This window comes from Archocentrus centrarchus, chromosome 4 (assembly GCF_007364275.1).
Source record: "Archocentrus centrarchus isolate MPI-CPG fArcCen1 chromosome 4, fArcCen1, whole genome shotgun sequence".
NCBI classification, from domain to species: Eukaryota; Metazoa; Chordata; class Actinopteri; order Cichliformes; family Cichlidae; genus Archocentrus; species Archocentrus centrarchus.
This window is the reverse complement of record NC_044349.1, coordinates 23,172,158-23,180,151: the sequence shown is the minus strand read 5'-3', so window position 1 is coordinate 23,180,151 and position 7,994 is coordinate 23,172,158.

Sequence of the window (7,994 nt, the reverse complement as noted above, 5' to 3'; positions counted from 1 at the left end):
GCAACTCTGTCCGCACTGAGCCGTCCAGTGGAGAAACACTGACCTCAGCTGGGACTTCGGTCACATTGCAGAACTTCCTAAAGTCACCAAAAGTGACAATAAATCTTTAAAGAAATCTGCCAGGTTTAGTTTGCAGTCATCACATTTGTGGGTCAGGTCTGACTCATGCTAACATCTCATAGAGTTTACACATTTGGGAAAAACCCCACTTAGTAGATGTTCACATAAATGTCCCATACATCCACTCAGACGTTTCCACTATTTTAGACTGGTTAAAACCCGTGCTTTTGAAGTTAGTGAAGCAACGCTGGAATCACACAGCCAGTCTTGAAAACAAATGGTCCCGAGGAGGCCAACTATGCAACACAAATAAGAATGTCTTTGTGAGTATGTAAAGAAAAATGATTGCCTATTCTGAGAAATGGGGTGTAAGAAACCAGATTCTTAATTAATGTAGAAGGCTGTCTACATACACCAGACCCCTTCTCTATGTTCTTCTCAGTCTTGCACACACATAGAAAAACATTGATTGTGGGTATTGTGTGTCCGCTCAGGAAGTTAGAGACTAAGTGGGAAATCAATGAGCAGAATGGTGACTGGTCATCGTATCTACTAAAGCTGCAACCTCAGGGATCCATCTTGGATGTTACCTGCATTATAATGGAATATAATCTGCTTTTAATGACAGTATATCTGAAATGTTAATACTGAATGAGAAACTGGACAGAGAATTTGTATTAAAATAACATCTAACAAGTGGTGTCTTAGTGTCTTAAGTGTCTTGGAGCATGAGGATGAAAGTAATGAGAGCTCAGGCTGCCAAAGGCTGGCCATTAAGAAGGGATGGACTTCCCAGGGACAGATTGCATGTTGATGTGATAGAATCACTGCCAGTAGCACACTGGGAGAATCAGAATCACATTATAGCCAAGTGCAATAAAGAAAATGTAGGACAATTTGTCTTTGTGACATTGGTGTAGGACGAGAGTTTTTCAGCCTTTTATGGATTAGAAGTGTTTAAATGAAGCAACGCGGGGATTCAACTGAGACCCTCAGGCGTGACTAATACAAAGAGCAGTGAAATAACAGCATTATATATATATATATATATATACAGTATTTTTTTAAAAAGCATCTGCCAACAACAGAAAATAGTCAACTGAAGCAGATGTTTAAGGGGTTGTGTTTTTCTAGGAATTTGTATCTTTGAACTTCTGTTTTAATCTCGGCCAGATGTCTTTAGATTTTAAATAGACAACAGTCAAATGGAACCTTTTTAAAGCACAGTTGGAAACATGCTTTCTTTTGTTGTGAGTATTTCTACATTAATATAGCTGAGTGGTATCAATATTTCCTATGTTCAAATGTACATTAGTAAATCTGTAAAAAAAAAATGAGAGTGAGAAAGAGAAGAAAGGTTGTGATAATAAAAGGGAATGTTTAATCTATCTTTCTACAGGATGTGCTTTTAAAATGTAATCTATATGTTTAATGGTAAGGACAAAGCTATGCAGAAGTTATCCATTCAAACAAATAATTTGTTTATTCCCAGCAGTGGGAAAGCTCATGAATCCTGCAAGGGTTGAAAAAGAACAATAATGCAATTCATACAGTAGGCAGACTGCTCCCTGCTAACTGTATTATCCAGAGTTTCCATTTGCATCCATCTCTTTCACTGTCATTCAGTGAAAGAGATGGATGTCACCAGCTTGCTTATTACATAATCATGAGGGTACACAACAGATGCAGTCACATTTTGTGCTGTTTGCAATCTTCTTTTTATTTTTTATTTTTTTGCCTTATGAAACAAAAGGTAATTTCTTTATCGACATCCACTGTCCTCTGGCAGCTTGGATAGTGAGGTTTTTTCTTTTATAATCAGAGGCAGAAGAAGATGGTTTTAATGCAATCACCCTTTGTCTTTTTCTTTCAGTGGTTACAATTGTTACAGTTTTAATCAATTCTGCAGACACCTACAAATTGAAGCCCTCTATAAGTTTAGTTGTAAAGGGCAATTTGGTACCAATGTACAGCAGAAGCATCACTGCCCAGATGAGCGACAGAAGTATAGAGTGCAGCAGGTCATTGCTATAGTCTTTTTTTTTTTTTCAATCAGTGGGATAAACACAACAAATCTGAAAGACATGTATTGCACAATGGGTAACAGGAAATTGCATCTGTGATTGGTGAGGATGCCAGCCGAGGAGTCAATGATCTTTCTGTGAGGGGAGAACATTTACAAAGAGAATGGACACTTTGTATTTCCTGGGTTTCAGAATGCCAGAGCTCGTATCTGCCTACAAATGCACTCTTTTCTTTTGTGTGATAAGTATAGTGTTCAGTGTTTGTCTGGAAGAGCGAGTACAATAGCATTTGAACTGCCACACAAAAAACCTGCACCATTCTTATCTTCAGGTGCATTACAGATTTATTTTGGTATTGCAGCTAAATTGATGCCTTGGTTTTTCTTATTGTTTATAAGGCTACTATTGGATATTTCAGTCAGTGCTGTTTCTTTGTCATATCACTTTGCAATAATAAGGTAATAATAACAATAAGATATAAACTCAAAAAAAATGCATTCAAATTCAGTCTAAGAGTCATTTTATGGTCCAACAGCTGGTCCAGAAATACCTGTTTTGTGCTAAGATGGCAGTTCTGCTTGAAAGAAAATAAAATATATCATTTTCAAGTAAAACAATGAATATACATAAAGATATTCAGCCCTGATTTACTTGTGAGATGGCATTACAGTTGCACATGGATTATATATACTCCATTATATGCCTGCAGGAGCAAAAACAACTCTCTTAGCTGGAAAGGTAAGTGCACTGTCTTGACTTTTCATTTTTTAGATGACACCTGTGTACTCTTCAAACTGGGGACAATATAATGAGTAATTGCTATTGGCAAAGCAAAAAGGTGCAAAAAGAGCAGATTATTTCCTTCATATTGTATTTGGCTCAACACAGGCAGACAGCTGCCTGGTGCCTCACCGGATAGGAGGTTGGAGTTAATTAAAAAAGGTTTTGTTCCACAGACATTTGCCTTGCTTTGCTTGCCGTGCGCTCCCCAAGGCTGTGTTTTGAGATGCATTTGAGACCTCAGGGACTCGTCTAATCAAAACACACAGACTGCTGGCCACCTAATCCTCTGAATTCACAATAACAAGGTGCTGTATGAGACACTGCTCCTTGGTGATGCAGATAATTTGGTGATTACAAATAGTCTACCAATGGTGTAGGCGCTGTACAAAAGTAAATCAAGCCATTGTACATTGAATTTAAAAAACAATTGTATTTAACTAAAGTTTTGCAGTATTCTCTTATATTGAAATGTGTAAAAATATAATTCATTAATTTGTCCAGACTCTTTACTTTCTGTTATATTGATGTTCCAGTCATGTGAAAAAGAAAGTTTCACAGGACTCTATGCAGCTCTGTGAAAAACTAAGTATACCCTTACTGCTTCCATAGGTGATAATAGGGTAAGTAGCCGCCAGGTGCTGCGGCACTTGATTAATTGATCACCAGCAATTTGTTGGTCTGGAGCATTGTGGTCTATGCTAACACAATGCTATAATCTTCCCAGGAGTGGACATGCCATCAAGTTCACCCCAAGAGCTGACCGTGCAATGCTTGGAGAAACTGCAAAAAATAAAACAAAAAACAAGCTACATCTGATACTCTACAGACCTGTGTTTGCATGTTAAATGTTAAAGTTCATGACAGGGCAATTAGAACTTAATTAAAATTATACTGAACAAATATGGCTTGTTTGGAAGAGTTCCCAGGAAAAATCTTCTTCTCTTTAAAAAGAACACGAAAGCAAAGGTTTGCAAAGTTGCATCCAAATAGATGACAAGACTTGCTTTGGACAGATGAGACCACGTTTGGTCAAAATTAAACACAGGATATCATCACAAACATCTTATATCGACTGTCAAGCACAGAGGTGGAGGGATGATGATTTGGACTTGTTCTCCAACCACAGAACCTGGGCATTTTGCAGTCACTGTATCATATTCTAGAGTTAAATGTAGGGCCATCTGTTCAACAGCTAATGCTTGGCCAAAACTGAATCATGCAACAGGACAGGTACAGCAGCATATCTACAACTGAATGGCTGAAAAAGAAAAGAATCAAGGTGAGGCACTGGCCCAGTCAAAGTCTGGACCTCAACCCAATTGAAATGCTTAAGAGAGCTGTGCATGAATGCATGCAAGCTTCAATGAACTGCAGCAACATTACAAAAAAGAGTAGATGAAAATTCCCCCACAACTATGTGAGAGACTGATAAAGTCATATAGACAACAGTTACCTGGTTGGATCATGGAGTTTACTAGAGTATACTAGAGTCATGTGAAAAATGTCCTTTTTCACATGACTCTAAGCTGTTTTTCTGATGTTTTGAAGCAGACGCCGTTTCTTTCTGAGTCATGACTCTTTAAACACAGGTTGCTTGCAGTAGCCTATCTTCTCTGACTATTTCATTTTGAAGGTGTCAACAGATAAAAACCTTCCTGTATTTCACATTTTAAAAAAAACAAAAACAAAACCCTCAGGAAAAGTAACCATCGTTTTGTGAATCTTCTCACATTTGGTGTAAGCTATCTTGAGATGCCTTAGATTTATCTTGTCACCCTCACAGACCTTTGAAGCAGAATCTTAAATCCCAGCTTGGGAATATATGAACAACTGTGAGGCTGTAGGACTCATTTGATGTTAAATAAAATTTTTCTGTAGCATAAAAATTATAATGTGGTTATGTAATATTGCTCTGTCTCATTAAATATTATTTTGTCTTGTCTCCTATGTTATCACATTTTGGGGTAACACATTGAACTATATTGTGTTGTAATATGATGCGTCTCTTTGTATTCTATATGAATCAACATGTCTTTCTTTCACACAGAGAATTGTCTGAGCTAATTAGTCCACAAGGAAGTCGTATAAATCTGGGCCAAAAACATAAAAGAGAAGCCATGCTGTTCCCACTGTCACTTTTAAGTAGGCTAGACTGATTTTTTTTTAACATCGTCTGCTCTGATTGTTGTATTCTGTGCTGTTTTTCCAGATAAATTACTTATCAATTCCCAAAAAGCTGATACAGATCAGTTTATACTAGGGGAACTCTATAAAAAGACTCTTCCTGATTCAGTTACAGCTTCCAGCAAATCGGTCTCCCATGAGGAACTTCAGCAGCTCATGTTGTGATGAGAAATAAGAAATATAGATTCCTGTCCTTAAATGGGATGTCCAAAAATCTACTCTAATAAAATGGTGAAAATTGTGTTGCACTGAACTATGAACAATTTTCAGCATTTTTGTCTCCTGTCACTGACATTATGAGGAAGAAAATATTTAGGTTTTTCTTGAGGCTATTTTCTGAAATTCTTTCAGTTTACAGCACAAGTACAGTGCAAGATTCAAATATATATATATACATATATATATATATATATATATATAAATATATATATATATGTATATACACACACATACACACGGCATATATATACACATTTCCAAATGCAAAGTAATTACAAAGAAATCTATATATATCCGCTCTACCAGGGCAAGAACCACCACAGCAAACAACTGCTGCCAAGAACAACCAGTATGCTGAATACTAGAGCAGCTGACCTGAAAGATAAGATCATGGCTAAGCTAGAAACCTGGAACCCCCGAGGCCAACTACCAAGACTACGTGAAGTATCCTCTGAAAGTCTACTAGAAGATGCGAATGCAGCAGTACAGACAATCCCTACTTTGACCATCACTGAAACCGTTCAGTTGATGTATACCACAGCAACAATGATCCTTGAGATGCTTGGCTATAAGACGAACAGCAGCCACAAAGAGCAGTACCCTCCATGGAAAAGACAGAGGGAAGTTAGCCAGCTATCAGAGTTGCAGAAAGCTGTGGTGAAGAAAGGGGTGCCTAAGAAGTACAACTGGCTGCCAAGCAAAGATTCACAGCTTTGGCTAACCACCAGAAGAGATTTACCAGAGAGACACAATCCAGGAGAATAAACCAGATATGCTCCACTGAACCATCCAAGGTATACTCTCAGTGGCAGGGGAACAATAAGAGAACAGCACCCCACCAAGGCTGGAGATGGACCAATACTGGAAGAGCATATGGGAGAAGGATGCAGCACATAACACCAGTGCTCAGCAACCTCCCTGAACAGGCTCCAGTAACCATCACAGTGGCAGACATTCAAGACAGAGTCTCACATATGAAGAGCTGGACAGCACCAAGCCCTGACATGATTCACACCTACTGGCTAAGGAAGATAACTGCACTCCATGAGTGCCTGGCAGCACAAATGAACCAGCTGCAAGAAGACATACCCAGAATGGCTGATTAAAGGCCGAACAGTCCTGATCCCCAAGGATTCCCAGAAGGAACAGATCCCATCCAACTACAGGTCCCAGAATTGACAGAGATACCAGGGGAGCAAAATACCAGCTACTGGTAGACAGAGCAGTCACTTGAGACTTAAAGTCCAGACTGACCAACCTGTGCAGAAAGCCTATGACTCTTCATCAGGAACTCAAAGGGAATGTGGAGAACAACACTAGAGACCAACTTCAAGCCAATTGCACAAGTCACCATCAAGTGTGGGATTTACCAAGGAGATGCTCTGTCCCCACTGCTGTTCTGCATAGGCCTGAATCCCCTCAGTCAGATCACTGACAAGAGTGGCAATGGATACAGACTACGGAATGGAGCAAAAATCAGCCACCTCCTGTACATGGCTGACAACAAGCTGTATGCCAGGAGTGAACGAGATATTCATTCACTGATCCACACCACACGGATCTATAGCAATAATATTGGAATGTCATTTGGACTGTGTAGTCGAATGTAATAAAGAGAAGGAATGTAGTCAGAACTGAGGGGATTGCACTACCAGAAGGTAACACTGCAGATATTGAGGACAGCTACAAGTATCTTGGAATCTCACAGGCAAATGGGAATGATGAAGAGGCTGCTAGGAAAGCTGCAACATCCAAGTACCTCCAGAGAGTAAGGCAAGTCCTGAAGAGTCAGCTGAATGGGAAGAACAAGATCCAGGCAATCAATGCCTACACCTTGCCAGTTGTCAGATACCCTGCTGGGATAATAAGATGGCCAAAGGAGGAAATAGAAGCCAGTGATGTAAAAACAAGAAAGCTCCTTACCGTGCAAGGAGGGTTTCACCCCAAATCAAGCACCCTGAGACTGTACGCTAAGCAGAAGGAAGGTGGCTGAGGACTAGTGAGTGTCAGGACCACTATCCTAGATGAAACAACAAAGATCCATGAATACATCAGGAAGATGGCCACAAAGGATCAGGTGCTTAGCAAATAACTCAGCCATCAGTAATCTGAGAAAGAAGAGGAGGAAGAACAGGAACCATCATGGAAGGTCGGGCCTCTGCACGGCATGTACCACCAGCAGATAGAAGAAGTGGCTGACAGAAAAATCCTACCAATGGCTGGACAAAGCTGGGTGGGGTGGGTGTTTTTTTTTCTTTAATTTCTGCAAATTCATACATTTGGAAAACACTGCATAGTGCTTTTTCAGTCTTACTGACCAAAGCACTATCTCAGACCTATCTTTGCATTGTGGGAGCAAAGCAGTGCACCCAGAGTAAACCCAACAGGCTGAGCAAGACAGATGAAATTTGTCAGAATTTATAGAATGTTTTTATATTTACTTTAAATAATCGGTTTAAGCTGAAAGTTTAGAATAGAATCGGTATTGTATCTAATTTCTTTTTGTAGTTTTCCAAATACCTTAAATCAATAAGAAACATTGCGTATATGTACCTTTTACTCCTTGAGAACATACACTCACTTTATCAATTACATCTTGCTAGTACAGATGCTTCAGGCTTAATTGTTCATGGCATACATTCAACAAACTGCTGGATACATTCACACTGACATGACAGCCATATAGTTGCTGCAGATTTGTCAGCTGCACATCCATGATGTGAA